We start from the raw sequence: 14,826 nt of genomic DNA, 5'->3' as shown, positions 1-14,826 counted from the left end.
GGCAGAACTGCCCAAGGGTGTATCTGGAGCCTGTAGCCAGATACCAAAGGCATGTTTCCTTCTCTCTTTGTGGCAGAACACCATTTTGTCTGGGCAGAATGCTTTGGACCTGACACCAGCGTTTAACAGTATGCAAGTAAAAAGTTGGTCTTTTCAAAACCCGTAACTGTTTGCAAGCCTTGTCTCTGTACCCTGGAATGCTACTGCAAATTAGCAAAGGGACAGCAAAGCCACGAGTTTAAGAGCCGTAGGCACAGGGGAGCTTCCTTGATGTTTGTGTGTGTCACTGCCCATGCCCAATTGCTCCACCTTGTCAGTCAAACTCAGTGAAGCCACTGGTTCCATCTTAGAGGAGAGTTATGATATGAAATGCCTGTTGGAGCATTCTGTGGGGAGCTCCTGGACTTCATTTGTGCTCTGCAGCAGCAAGATGGAGAGGGTCTAAAGAGGTCCTGAGGATGGCAGGTGCAGCATTTTTTTTTTCCTGTTTACATGGAATAGACCTCTCTAAAAATTGAGTGATATTCAATCACTTTCAATATCAAATTGCTACCTGTTTATTTGAATTACATCTGACTAAGAGCTAACCAGCCTGTGAGGAAAAGAATATTATAAATGGACTACTTAGTGTCTGTATTTTCAATGTTAATATAGAAGGAAGAACCTCTGTTAGCTTTAGTTGGTCATACAGTGTTTGCTTAGGAAACTTCATCACGTTTGTGACTGTTCTGTAATAACTGCAAAGTTCTTAACTGGTAATTGTATTTTTATAATAACATGCAAAATTGTTATGTGAACATCGTGAAGCCATCGTATGCACTTGCAAAATGTTGGAAGACTCTCGAGTCTAAGTGAAGACTGACCATTCATAAATTTACTCAAATAAACTTCAGAGAAAGCTCTCTTACTCTACACATAGATTTAAATACCTCATGTCCTCATAGTAATACAGTGATTTAACCCTAAAATAATTTTGCACTACAAGCTTCTAATTAGTGCATTTGTTTGCTTTCATTTATCATCTCTGCTCATCCAGAATGTAAGGAGCCCTGTGCTTTAACATGAAGTATGTCAGTTGGCGCTTCAACTGTCTGGGGGTGGGAAGTGTTGCATGAATGATCATTTGAAATCCCAGGACATCCTCTCTATTTGAAATAAACTCGGGGAAGTGGGCCTTGACAAATGTCCCTGCATCTTTAAAGACTGGCAGCATCAGGTTAAATAAGAAAGTGCACAGCTCATGGATATGGACTCTTTAATGTGAATGGACTCCTTTAGAGATAAATGTACCTAAGAACTGCTATCTCAAGCATCGTAGTAAATCCTTGTTGATTTATGTGGTTGAGGAGAAGGAAGAATGAACAAGTGTGCAGGGTCCCAGTATCTCCCCATATAAGGCTGATTTTGAGTCAAAGATGTTAGTCTTAAGGTTATTCCTATCACTATTTAAATAGCCTCTTCTGTTTCCCTCTAATAATCTAAAAAGTGAGGAGTCATTACACTGATACAGCAAAACACTTAAGCATCTGCTGAATCTCCAGTTGTGGAATGCTCATTTGAATCAAAACATAAAACTATTCAAAATAACACTGTACGAATCAGCTTGAACTTTGTTAGTTTTTTTGCAATCTCTTTCCTTTGTCTATTGCAAGTAGATTCTTACTTACTGAAGATGTTCTTAGCATTCCACTTAGACATGTAGTGTTAGCCTACTTGACCCTCCCAGATGTCTCCCTAAAAAAGGTGCAAAAGTGGATAGTTCTGGGTTCATGCTAAAGTTCCTAAGAATCCCCAGCTATTCCTTCTTATGTTGACAAGACTTCAGCCAGTGCTGAAATCAGATGGAAATTTATTAGAAATTGTGAAAGGGCTTTTAGACATTTAATAAAAATAAAAAAACCAACAAAACAACAACAACAACAAAACACGACAATGAAAAACCTCGAAAGTATGTGCTTAATATGGGAAGTTGCAGCAGGTGTTCTTCTGACATTGTAGGTGTTCATCTGTACAGCCAGATTCTATGAGCTGATTTATCTCCAGGCTTTGTTCTCTGCTGGATGGTTATGTACCCTGAATTTAGGGAAAGATCTTCAGTGATAATTTCTACTCCAAAAGTTACCCCTCTGCTTTTTTTTGACTTGTGTGTCTCTAAAGGGGTTTAGAAGACAACAGAAGAAAGGATTTCAGTAGTGCAATCCTAAGACCCTAGCCTGAAACTGGTTCTAGTTCTTGAGTTTTTAAGGACTACAATGTTGCCATCCCCAAAGTCCTACAAAGCTGCTGAGTTTTAGAAATCAAACTTATACATGTATACACACCGCCCCCCCCCTTAATCTATACACACATAGACGGTTGATCAGGACAACTGTTCCCAGTAGAGAGCATTGCAGAAGGTACAGCACAAGTATTTCAACATCTCATTTTACCAGAACAGGAACATGTACTTTGTAGTATGAGATCTTGCAGATCCACTGTATTTTCTTATTAGGTACTTGATTCCCTTAGAGCTGTAAAGCACAGCAAGTCCGCTGCCTGGAAGTGCAGGTGCATGCTTGCTCTCGTTCATTCTTCTGGTTAGACTCTGTAGCACGATACAGTATAGCTCTATATGTTCTAACACCATGTAATGCTATATGATAGAATTTTTCCTCTTCTCCTGAAGAGAAACATGACAGATAGTGTTGGAACTACATTAATTTTTTATTTTGTCTTTTTGAGGGGAGGGTGGTGGGCAAAGCCCAGCATGAAGTTCAAAGGTAGCATGCAGGTGAACGCACTATGTGTACAGAAAGCATGGCCATGCAGTGCCAGGGATTGGGGCACTACTTACAGCCTCTAAGCAGGGGTGTTTGGCACCTGGTGTGTGGGCAGAAGAAAGGTAGATCACACAGCAAAAGCTCTCATAAGATAGGGAGCAGGGTCCTGACACTTCCAAGTCAGGGCATCTCATTTGCATAAGGTAGAGTTTTTTTAAAGGGAGCCTCTGACTTTTATTATTATCAGAAGCATGTTAAGTGAAAGTAGCACTGGTATGCTCGGCATTGCAAAGCAGTGTTTGACGCTAGTACTATGGAATTAAGATCTAGTTACTGCCAGGGTGTAGGACAGATGTCTAATTTGGTCATTACTGCATCTCATACTGCCATTCATGAGCGAAACCAATATAGTAAAAGAAAATCAAAGCAGATGTAGTTACGCACTTAGCAAAATAGTTATATTCATTAGATTAATTCAATAAATTACTTTTTTTTTTTTACATTTTGATTATTTTTTTGGATTCATTCATGTTTTCTGATTTGAATACCTTCAAGAGTCCTTTCCCTTCAACTAGTGTCTCAAAGATCAATCCAAGAAAACACTTCCTCTTATTTCACTTCAAGATGTGATATGCAAAAAGATGGACTAATGCTAGTAGTTGAGTATTCTCTTGATTTATTTTTTTTTTAATTTTATTTTTGAACTTGAAACCAAGCTGAATGGAAAGGATTGTTCCAAACCACTGAAGGGTCCAGACAGTAAGACTGGAGACTTAAACTGGAGTAAGCTGGAACTGTACAACCAATAGTGAATTCAGAGGCAACTGAGCATAAAGTCCAGGGTAAGCTCAAATATCAGTCTGTGTTATATCTCTGCATATTTCCACATGCTTAACCAGTTTTGTTAAAACATGCTGATAATGCTCACTGCTAAGTGCGAGAAGTAACCATCAGAAAGAGTTTTTGGAAGAGAGATTGTCTGTTTTTGAAGTGCTCAGACATCGCTTATGTAGAAAATATTAACTCAAACACCTTTCTGGTTGAAATTTTATGTATATTTGTGTGGCTGTGAAAAAGGATCTTGATGTGATTACTGAAAGTCTAGTTCTGTGAAAAATCTGTCTGCTGTTTTGGGCTGCAGGTCATAATTTCCATGGTAATTGGCTCTGAAATGTCAACTCTCAACTCATCAGAGGGTTGCCACTGTGAACTGTCAGATTGGCTCAACCTACTTGGTTACTAGAGGTTAACAGGTGCATCAGTGCTTGTGTATGTAAAATTAATTGTACTGTGTGATTTTTAAGAAAAATATTGATTCAGAAGGGAACACTTGCAGGGATTTTCTTCACTTTTTTTAAAACTCAATTTGTCAATGAAACAATCTAAAAATATACTGGTTTTTAATGGAACAAGTGGAGATTTTCTTTTACAGCTTAATGAACCCTCTAAGCAACTATTTTTGCTTTCTTTTTTTCTTTTTTTAAATGACCTAGACTTACAACTTGAGGACCTAGCTGTGTATGTTGTGCGGCACCGAGGTTTGGATTGTTTCCTATCTGTGAATGCCTTATGCTCTTGGGTGAATGTAAAGCAGAAATGTTCTTGAGTCTAATTTGGGGTCAGGAGTATTAACAAAAGATACGTAGAATATAGAGGAAAAACAGGCAACGTCTATTTTTCAGTTGTAGTTATGCTGCCATAAGACTGGACGTAACACGGTGATAAATCAAGATCTCTAGAATCTGTCACTGATATCAAGCGTCTGTGTTTTATTGACTGTCTGATCTCTACCGTTAGTCATCACTTGCTTTAATATTGGAATATGGGGCGGGGGGGGGGTTAACTGGAATATGACTGTAGGAAGGAAGCTACTCAGCTATGTTTGAGGCACAACAAAGCTACCTGAGCAAGTAAAACTTTGGTTTTGTTTAACAATTCTTTGAACTTGGTTCTAAATATTTTTGTAGCTAACATTGATCCGAAGCCCATCAAAGTCAACTGAAAGGTGATTGTAGGATTTAGAGGGCTTTGAATCAGGTCCTAAGAGCTAGAAAAAACCCAAATACTCCTTTTCTGTAAATATATATGACAGCATTTCCACCAATTTTAACATGTAGTATGAGTGCCTATGTCTACATGCTTATAGGACTGGGCTTCCGTGACATAGGAAAGATGAAATATTTTAAAAGCCAGAGAAACAGAAAAAGGAAAAAATTATTCTCTTACTGTGCACAAAGTCAAGAATAGGTATGAGTAAGGCAGAACTCTGGCATGCGGTTCGGATTTAGGTTGTCAACATTTTTTAATGTTAGGTTTCCGTAACTTCATAATAATCTACTTTTTTTCTGGTGTACATTCGTATTTCTGATAAATTATACTACCCCAAAACAAACTGAAAGATAGAAGCTTGTTGAGCACAAATATGTGGGAAAGCAATTCCTCAATTTTTCCTGCCCAACACACTCTTGAGATAAAAACTGTAATTGAACACATTTCTTATTCCATTATTTTAATGGGAAAATTTGTCTTACCCCCTATGAAACTTCATGGAAACAGCACAGAATCTTTGAGTTTTACACAGACCTTGTCTACTGGCACTGTTCCTTATAGAACAAATGCCTACATTTGATTAAGGATGGAAAAAACCTGCATTTTGTGAACTGTGCATGTTGTGTATATATGTAGATGTACACATAGGTTTCAGTGGGTAACTTGGGTTATTGGTTACATAGCTCTACAAAAGAGAACTTTGGCATAATGGCTTTGAATGTATCAAGAACAGAAAACCCTTTTCTATCTGTAAGTGATTATTCAGCAACATCTTTATTACTGATTAGTCCAGTTATATTTGCCCAGAAATATCCTGTTGGCTTGAGAAAAGTAAGCTGGATATATGTAGGTTCCTGAAAAGACAAGTCCCAGTAAAAGTGTGTTATTGATAACCACACCAGGGCCTCAGTCCTCACTCCAGAGAACACTTCCGCAGAGTACGGAACTGCTGTCTAGTGTACGTGGTAAGTCATGTATGAGAAAGTCCTTTTACTTAGGGGGGGAGGGGAAAAAGAAGACATTGAGAAACTGATAACAAATGGTTGTGTAGACCTTGTACTAAACCAGAGAAGTGAACTTGGTCTCCCTGTGCACTTTATTTTCAAACATGCTGATATTAATAAAGATACCAGAACACAAGTGAAACACTTAAGAACGAAAAGCCCAATCCTATATTATGGTAGTTAAGAGTGGCTAAGCAATTAATCTTCATGCACTATGGGACTCGCTAAGTTGGTGATATTTTCCTGAGGAATTTTGAAAAAAAAAATCATAAACAGAAAATAAAGCTTGAAGCAACTTGTCCCTTTAATGAAACAGTAGGCTAAATGTCTAAAATATTAAAAAGTGCAGTAGTAATTCCAACAGAGACGACTTTTTTTTTTTTTAAATCCAGTAGCATTTTTATCAGCTGTCCTTGCCTGAGCAAGGACTGAGCACCTGTAAGCGAAACTGAACAGGAATGGTCCCAAGCAAAGTGGAAGCTGCCGAGGCTGCTTTCATCTGAGAAATCGCTTGGCAGGAACCAAACATCCTAAAGTCAGTGTGATTTTGCTGATTTCCCCCTTCCACTCCCTTACTGTCTGCACACAGCGCGATCTGTGTGCCAAGTTTGGGGATGAAGCGGAGGAAATTTCCGTCTGTAGGAAAACATGAAATGCCAATGGTCCCTGCTAGAGCACGAAGGGATGGTTGTGTTGGCGTTGAAATTCTGCGTCTGCTCCTCTCCACGCTGAATTCGCCTTCCCCTCCACAGGAAACTTGTAATTCGGGTTTTCAGCCGGACAGTTGCTGGTGGGCAGGCGCTTGCAGTGGCCCGTGCGGGCTGCTCGAACCCGGTAACGAGACGAGCCCCGGCCGCCGGGCTCGGTGCTGCTCCCCTCTGCCTCTGCTTGTATCCCCCAGCTCCTGCTCGCTCCCGCTCTCCTGCCTCAGCTACCTCTCCTTATTTTCCGCCCTCAGTCGCGCTGCATCCTCTCGCTGTCGCACCAGCCGAAGGAGCGAGGCTGCGGCCGTGCCTGCGCCGGGAAAGGGCCCGGGGGCAGAGGCGGGCTTGCTGCTCCCCTCGCACCGCTCCGGCTCGGCAGCCCGCCCCGGGACGCCGGTCGCTCGGGCTTTTCGCCGCCCCAGCCCGCACCTTGCCGCCGCGCCTGGCGTCCGGGCACCTCCCGGCGCCGAGCCCCGGCCGGGGGCGGCGGCCCCGCTGCAGCGCTGAGGGGAGCGCCCCCCGCACCTCCCCCCGCCCCGGCCCTTCGGTAGCCACGGCGGGGCGGGAGGCGGTGGAGAGCGGCGGGCGACTCGCAGCAGCCGGGCCGTGGCCAGGGAGCCCCGGCGGGTTCCGGCCGCGGCGGCGCTGCCGCTGATCGGGCTCCTCAGTGCGCGGGGTCGGCGGAGTCCCCGGTGGATCCCGATGCCTCTGCTATCCTGGTTTCCAAGTGGGGGCTGCGCGTCCGTCTCGCCGGACCTGGCGCTGCGGGTGCGGCCGGGGGCCAGGTGTGCCGTGGCGGTGCTGGGGAGCGGGCCGGCCCGCAGCCCACCGGCGCTCTGGATCCCCCGCGCTTCCCCTGCGCCTTCACCCGCGGGCAGGTCATCCACACCCACCCACATCCCACGCCCGCAGCCCCGGCCGGTACCGCCTGCGCCGCCAGCTCCGCCACGACTCGTCCCGCCAGACCCTCATCATGCCCTTCGCGCTGGAGGTGGAGGTGCTTTTCCAGCAGCTGCGCCTGCTCAGCCGCAACCTGCCCCTGCCCGTGGAGAAGCTGCGGGGGCTCAGCGCTCCTCTGGACGGCAAGGTGCTGGGCTTCCCCGGGGGCGAGGGCGAGCCCGGCCGGCGCTGCTGCCTCACACTGCTGCCCTCCGGGGCCGACCCGCTGCCTACAGCGCAGACTGAAGCGCACCTGAAGTGATGGTTGCAGCAAAGCCACTCAGTGTCCTCGAGGGAGGGAAGAGTATACTCTAGCTCTGGATCAGCTGGATGATACTCCCAGAGATGACATCTTATGCATTGTCACAGTTCAGTCTACTTCAGGATATTTGGAGAATATCTCTCCAGCCCCAGGGTCTGAGAAGTCTAGAGTTGGTGCTGCCATTAGTGCTTTTTTCTGTCAAAGATGTTCATCTGGGCCATGTCAACTGTGCAGAGCCTGTGGAGGATACATTCACTTTCCAGTGGTCTGATGGTGTTAACTTCTCACCTCACCAGTTCTTCCCCGTTGTCATCATCCCCACCAATGATGAAAAGCCAGAGCTGTTTGTGCATGAATTTATGGTTCTTGAGGGGATGAGCCTGGTGATTGACACATCCATCCCCAGTGGTTCTGATGCAGACATGCCTCCAGATGAACTGTGTTTTGTTATTGCTGCCCCTCCTAAGCATGGGCAAATTATACAGTCCCTGTCTTCAGGCACTGTGCCTGTTCACACCTTCACTCTGGAGGAGATTGAGAGGCTTCCAGCATTGTGTATGAACATGATGACTCAGAGGCAAAAGAAGATAGCTTCCAAATTCAGCTGACTGATGGACACCACACAGTGGAGCAGAACATGCTGATTATGGTGATCTTGGTAGATTGTGAGACCCCCAGGATGGCAATCAACAATGATCTGGAAGTAGAGATTGGCAAGTCAAAAGTCATCTCTAGTTGAGACCTTAAAGCCACAGACATTGATTCAGAGGACAAGAGCCTTGTCTATGTCATCCGTCATATCATCCATCAAAATGTTTATGTCATCATCTGTCTGTTCCAGATATCAACAAACAGTAAGAAAAGCTGTGGCAATAAATGTGTGCAACTATTCAGTCAGTTCATACTTTTGTTATAAGCAGGGTTGTTGCATACTGGTGCGACTGGCACAACTACAGGAAGAGTACAACGCTACAGGAAGGTGCGCTGAGCAAGTAACAACTGGAAATTGACTTAACACTTGTTTGATGTGGGAAAGAAGGTTGAAAAGTCCATGCTGTCATTACTACTATAGCACAAGGAAATGCTTTTGAAAGAAATTCTATCTGGATTAGTCTTTTGATGACATTGGTACTGCGAAATACATTAAACATATTCTCTCAGGTGCGTTTGCCTCCCAAGGGAGTGCCTGAAAGAATGCATAACTGTAATAGCTGTTGTACAACTCAAGAAAATATACCTAAGGGCTCAGCAGGAGGAGAGAACATTCCTGGCTTTAGTACAGTTTGCAACTGCTTCAGCAACACTCAAGAAAGAGCCTGCTGTTTTCAATGGTTTTGTGTTCTGGCTTCTAAAGTCCTCTTAAAAGCCTTTAACTTTGCATCAGTACAAAGGAGACCCTGAGCAATGAAACCTGTGTGCGTATGGCATGTGAGGAGAAAATGCATGCATTTTTCTCTGTTTCATCACCTCCCGTGCACAAACACAAGTTCTTCCAGACAGAAGTTTCACCCTTTAACAGGAGAGTAGACCTTTTGAATAATAGCATTTTGTCTGACCAGAGGAAAGATTCCTTTAGGTTCTCTATTTGGATAACTACTTGTTCTGTTATTTAAGAGAGCTGCTGGTAAACCTTTATCAATGATACATGTGAGAAAGAATGGCTGTCTGCTTTCAGAAAAGTCAGTCCGTCTAACTTGAAGGAACTGTTCCCATTCCTGCCATTAAACTGAAGATTTGGGCAGAAGTACTAGAATTTTAACCTACTAATTATTGGCACACACTGGCTGCTCCAGATTGTGAGTATTCAGTGTTGAGCCTGTATTTCATTTCACAGACCGAATGTTGGTACAAATGAAATAAGGTTCAGCTGGTTTTCATGACTCACTCCTAGGGTGGGTATACAGATAACATAGTGTTAAGATTGTTCAGAGATTTATAATGGAGCAATGACATGCAGTAAACTTAGAGTAGTTATTTTTGACGTCACCGTATTTGATTTTGAAAGTATTTGTTATTTTTCCTTGGTGATTTTCATGCAAAGATCAGTTTAGTTAGACTTGATTAGCCCTGGTTTATTATGTTCAGTGATATTTTGTATGAGCAACTCCTTTATTTACCTGTAGAGTTCACCTTTTTTATTTTGTAGTTTTTTAGCACACTTAACCTTGTGACACTCCTGTCATTGCTGCCCTCTAGACCTTGTTTTCAATTATTGCTGCCAAAAGAGTAATGAGAGTTTGCTGATACTGAAAACTACAGTGTTTTGCTGATGCGGACTTTGTGGGATCGGTTCAGGCTTCTTTCAAACCTAATGTGGAATGCGATTCCAAAACTCAGAATTCCCTTTGGATAAAGGAATCCTACCAAAATGCACTAAGGAGTATTTACAATCCATGAAATACTAAAGAAAATCTTCTTTTATGTACTTCCGGCTACTGAAAAAATAGCTCTGTAGAAAGAAAAATTTTGAATATGATCTAAAGCGTGAATTTGTTTTCAGTGTTTTGCTCAATGTGGTCCCAGATCTGCAGAGTGAAAATCTGACCCTGCTAAAGTTAGCAGGAGCGTTGCTGTTAATTCTATCTAGTTAGCCTGGGATTTCACTCAGAGTCCTTCTCACCCATGTTTGATGGGTGCTTCTGCAAACAAATTACATGAAGGAGATGTGGTTGGGTGAAAACCCTAAGGAAAACCTAGGAGCTCTCTGGTAGTATGTGATTTTTCCACCTTTTCTCTTAGCTTTTGCTTTCCAAAGACTTAGACTGTTCAGACAAGGAGTTGATCCAGGCTTCCCTGAGGCTGATATAAGGAGCCTCAGCCTTTTATCTTAAAGCTTGTTAATGTTTTTCTGGGCAAGGGGTATGGCTCCTTAATTCTGAGTAACCTCTCAGGCTTTTGATTGAAGCTGGCACCTAAGAAGGTACAAGAACACAGGCTTCTGTAATTCTGTGAGCTACACAGTTCTCGCAGATTCTATTACAATATTATAGTAAGTCACATGCTTGCTTATAAAAATCTAGAAACATTGTGATATCTGGTCACTTAAGAATAGGTCTTCTTGTCGATGCACGATGTGCAAGTGAAAAATGAATCTGTCGGCAGAATTAAATGGTGGTTTTTTGTTTCCTTTTGTAACACAAACTGAAATATGGCAATTCCGGCAGCTTGTTAGCAATCCTTGGTATGAATTTGATCCTCCAAAGTGGCAGAATGTAGTTGCTGGTCAGACTTAATATCTGGTGAGGTTTGTGTGTGTTAACGACTGCATTTATCTAACACAACTATCTACGCTTACATGTAGGTAAGATTTCCTCTAATTTTACTAATCGTTTTACAAATCAACTTTGTGTTACCATGTGCAAGTCAGTGTACCATCCTCTTGCTAAAAATTGTTCCTTTTTAGTAGTGTTTTTGTGCATCTATCTCCTCACATCCACAAATCTGAAAATAATTTGCAGACCTTGCAAAAGATGTTGCAGTGATACAATTTCACCGCTCTGACGCAGAGGCGCGTCGTTTAAGAGACAAAGAATTTCCAAATTGACAAGCCATCTCTGAGAGGCCTTAAAATAAACCCCCAAAACTATGCTTCTCTCAAGTTAAATAGAATTTTTAAGGGGCTTACAAAAATTTCTGATTTTTAATAAAGTTTGAAAACATTAGTCAGCAAAGATGTATGAATTCTTATGCAACAAAGCTTGTCAAATAACTTTCACTACAGGAATCTTTTTAATTTGGTAGGAAAATGCCTTCCATTTTAATGTGGTTTTGGTGTGCTCTAATTTGCTGTCATGTTTGACAGCACTGAATGATGTGTTTTACCTGTGTTGACCTGAAGAATGAAAAGCCATTAGGTGGGGTGGCTTTATTTTGATGCTATTGTTTGCAAAGGCGTTATATTTCTGCTGAAAGGAGAGAACCTGAGCAGTCGTGGAAGTGTTTCTGACATGGCTTTGATTCATCCCTTCATCTATTGCTGTTGTAAGATATATACTCTACAGCATTTTCAATTCTAAAGCCAGACTTTCCAAATGAATGAAGTTACATGCCTGAAGACAAAGTTTTCTGGTTTAATTATTTTTTTTTTTTAATCCTCCCTTCAGAGGTGTTAGATACCATTTCTGCTGATGCAAGATTTATATTTTTATTACTGTGTAATAAAGAACAATCATACAAGAATAGAGAAACTGGACGACAGTATTGTTTTAAGATGCAAGAAATAATTGTTCCACTCAGTGCCACTAAGTCTCCTACTAGACTTCTTGTACAAATTTTGTCTGAGTTTGTGAAGATGTAGAAAAAATGGAGAAACTGTATGGGGGGAAGAAATGAGAATCAGCAGAGATCTAGAAAACTTGAGCAGTAGGAAAAGATGAAAGGATTTGGTACTGTTTACTCAGGAGTAGAGGAGACAGAGAGAGGATATGGCATGTGTTAATGCAGGTAAGAGGAAGAGAATGAAGTGATCTTCTTTACCACTGTGGTTAGCAAAGTTTGCTTTTAACAGCCTGTATAATGTGAGATGTCTGGAAGAGAATAGTTAAATTTCAGGGTGTGAGAAAATCTTAATTCACAAGTTTGTCTATTTTGCCTCCCCGCTACATATATGAATGTTATCGATATCTTGAGGTGCTTGAATGGGCCTGATTGAGGGTGAAAAAGACACAGAGGCTAATTAACAGTCATGCCTGTTGGAAAATTTTCAGTTTCATTTTCCTCTCTGTGCCCTGAATACTACTAGATTCTATCATTAATCCTTACCATTTTGAACTACTCCTGCAATGAAAGTTTTATGTCCTCTTTTTCCCAAACCATGTTTCTTTCAGTCTCCTTTCCATTCTTTACTTCCTAAAGCTGCTTGACTGCCCTCTCCTTCCCTCACCAATCCAACATTGCAGCCTTCTGTTAGTTCCCTGATATGATGTCTTGTGGTGTTTTGTTTTTTTTTTTTTTAAAAAAAAAGGTGCATTGAAACCAGACATTTCTTCTATAAGTTCTTCAAGCCAGGTGTTTTCAGCTGAAGGAGACCACTAGGTCATTTGCTCTCTTCTGCTGTGTATCCCAGATAATTTCACTCGGTTATTTTACCAAGTCCAGAAGCCTCTTCTTTGAACTAACACATTTCATAGGAAATCTAGGCTTGATTTTTAGATTTTAAAAGCATAAATAAGTAAAAAGAAAAGCCATAAATTTCCATGCTGATATATTCTAGTAATTAATCATCCTCTCTGAGGAAAATGTGTGTTTACAAAAGCTCGAGTAGCCTAGCTTCACCTTTGGGCTACAGATTCTTCTCCTGACAGTGCTAGATTGAAGAGTTGCCTGTCACTCTTGGATTCCTTCTAGAAAAAATATTTCTGCTGTGCAGTCAAAGTACCTTTTGATTTTCTTTCGACTGAGCTTTTGAAATCCAGTCAGAATCCAAACCTGTATCTCTGCACGTGGCGCTGCTTTGTTTTGTCAATCTATTTGTCAGCTAGAGCTGTCAGGTTTCTTACCATGGCATTATTTTACATAATGTAGGTATCTATATGTACTTCATTCCTAACACGAAATACTTTTTCAATTAGACAGTAATTATTTTTGCGTCCCTTTTGCTGTGTCTACCCTATTTTCTCAAAGACCTTTTTTAACTGTAGAAAGTAGAATTGTGTGCTGAGTTCTGATTCTTAGTAATGTAGAGCATTAAAGTAACCTTGGAGCTCCTAATTGCTGTTCTCCCCTTCGTAAAACAAAAGATTCTCTAGCTCAAGTATTGCAGTGGAAGGTTATTTATTATTGATATTTTTTCTCTACTTTGCATAATAAATCCTTTTCAGAAATGCAGCTTTCCAGGACAAGGTGCCTTGTTCCATACATACTATCTACTTTACACGTTGATAAGATCTATAAAGGTCTCTTTAAAACTTTGCATTTGGAGGTATTGAAACGTGCGGTTTGTTTTAATAGACTCTGCCTACTGAGCAGCTCACTTAGTTTAGCAAATGTTTTCCTGTTCTTGCCTCTCTTTTTTGACTTTTTTAAGAATCCGTGATTACCACACGGATTCATAAAAAACGGATTACCATTCTTTTTTAAAAATCCGAGTATTACCACAAAAGATGATGTGCTCCCAGATCATGAAAGGAACAGATTAGCATCCTACTGAGTCCTCGCCTTTGTTAATCCCATTTAGAAACAGTGCTTTCTGAAAGAGAGTAAGATCAGCCAGCTGTTATTATTGGCCCATACTACACTAGCTCTGTTTTGGTCCCTGCCCCATCTCCCCTTCTTGAACCCTCCACTTGTATATTTTCCATTGCTTTCTAAAAAAGGAAATGTTTCTAATTGGGATGTGTCACAGCCAGACTGCAGGTATCTGTGACGGTTAGAGGCTGTTAGAAGAACTGATGAAAGCCAGACAGGCCTGTGATACAAAACTTTTCTCCTGATTTTTCTCCTACTTGTGCTATTAAATGCAAGTGCCCTTTACCAGCAAAACTAGTTTATTTAGAAGTGCAGTAGTGATGGTTTGTTGCAAATACCAAGTTCCCTTTTGCCAGAACAAAAAGTCTTGGGCTTCTCATGAACTCCTGTACTTGGAAACATTTACAGTCTCTGGAGCTGCAGTAAGTTTGTTTGAGAGCTGCATTTACTGTCTGATCTCTTGCAGAGTGTTTGTGAATCGGAAAAACTCCAAGAATTGGGAGGATACAGTACTTGATTTAGGTGGAGAATGACTGGGTCTGGGTAACAATTACTAATTCATGATAAAAACAAGCCAAAGCAAAGCAACTAAGGCAAAGAACATGAGTAAAAACGTTGGAGTCACAAATGAAGAAATGCCCTTTCCTGACTGAGAATATAGCAGCAGATCATGTTGTTGGTGTTTGATTGGTTGGTTTTTCATAAAATGCATATAGTTTTTGTTATGTTGACAATACACTGCAGTCCTCCAGTTCTGGAGCAGGGGTGGGGAAGCATGGGCAAATGAAGGCAAAGATGGGATATTACTTTTGGTCTCCTGCTGCATGGGCTCGCCTCATGTTTCACTGTAGGCACTGGCTTATCATTCTCCAATTACAAATCTTTTAGTCAACTTCCAGGTCTCTTGGAATTCAGGAGGATGA

At 41.7% G+C, this 14,826-nt stretch overlaps 1 pseudogene across 1 annotated transcript in view; it reads left to right on the top strand.

The window, feature by feature from the left end:
- Positions 1–7,489: 7,489 nt before the first annotated feature.
- Positions 7,490–14,826, top strand: part of LOC104382396 (FRAS1-related extracellular matrix protein 2-like) — a 42,107-nt pseudogene continuing 34,770 nt past the window's right edge. The window contains exons 1-2 of the transcript XR_015222157.1: positions 7,490–7,632; positions 7,704–8,571. The product of XR_015222157.1 is annotated as an FRAS1-related extracellular matrix protein 2-like (transcript). The remainder of the gene's footprint in view (positions 7,633–7,703; positions 8,572–14,826) is intronic.

Source organism: Tauraco erythrolophus, chromosome 5 (genome assembly GCF_009769465.1).
Source record: "Tauraco erythrolophus isolate bTauEry1 chromosome 5, bTauEry1.pri, whole genome shotgun sequence".
Classification (NCBI taxonomy): Eukaryota; Metazoa; Chordata; class Aves; order Musophagiformes; family Musophagidae; genus Tauraco; species Tauraco erythrolophus.
Note: the sequence above shows the minus strand (reverse complement) of the source record. Positions and strands in the feature narration are given on the sequence as shown.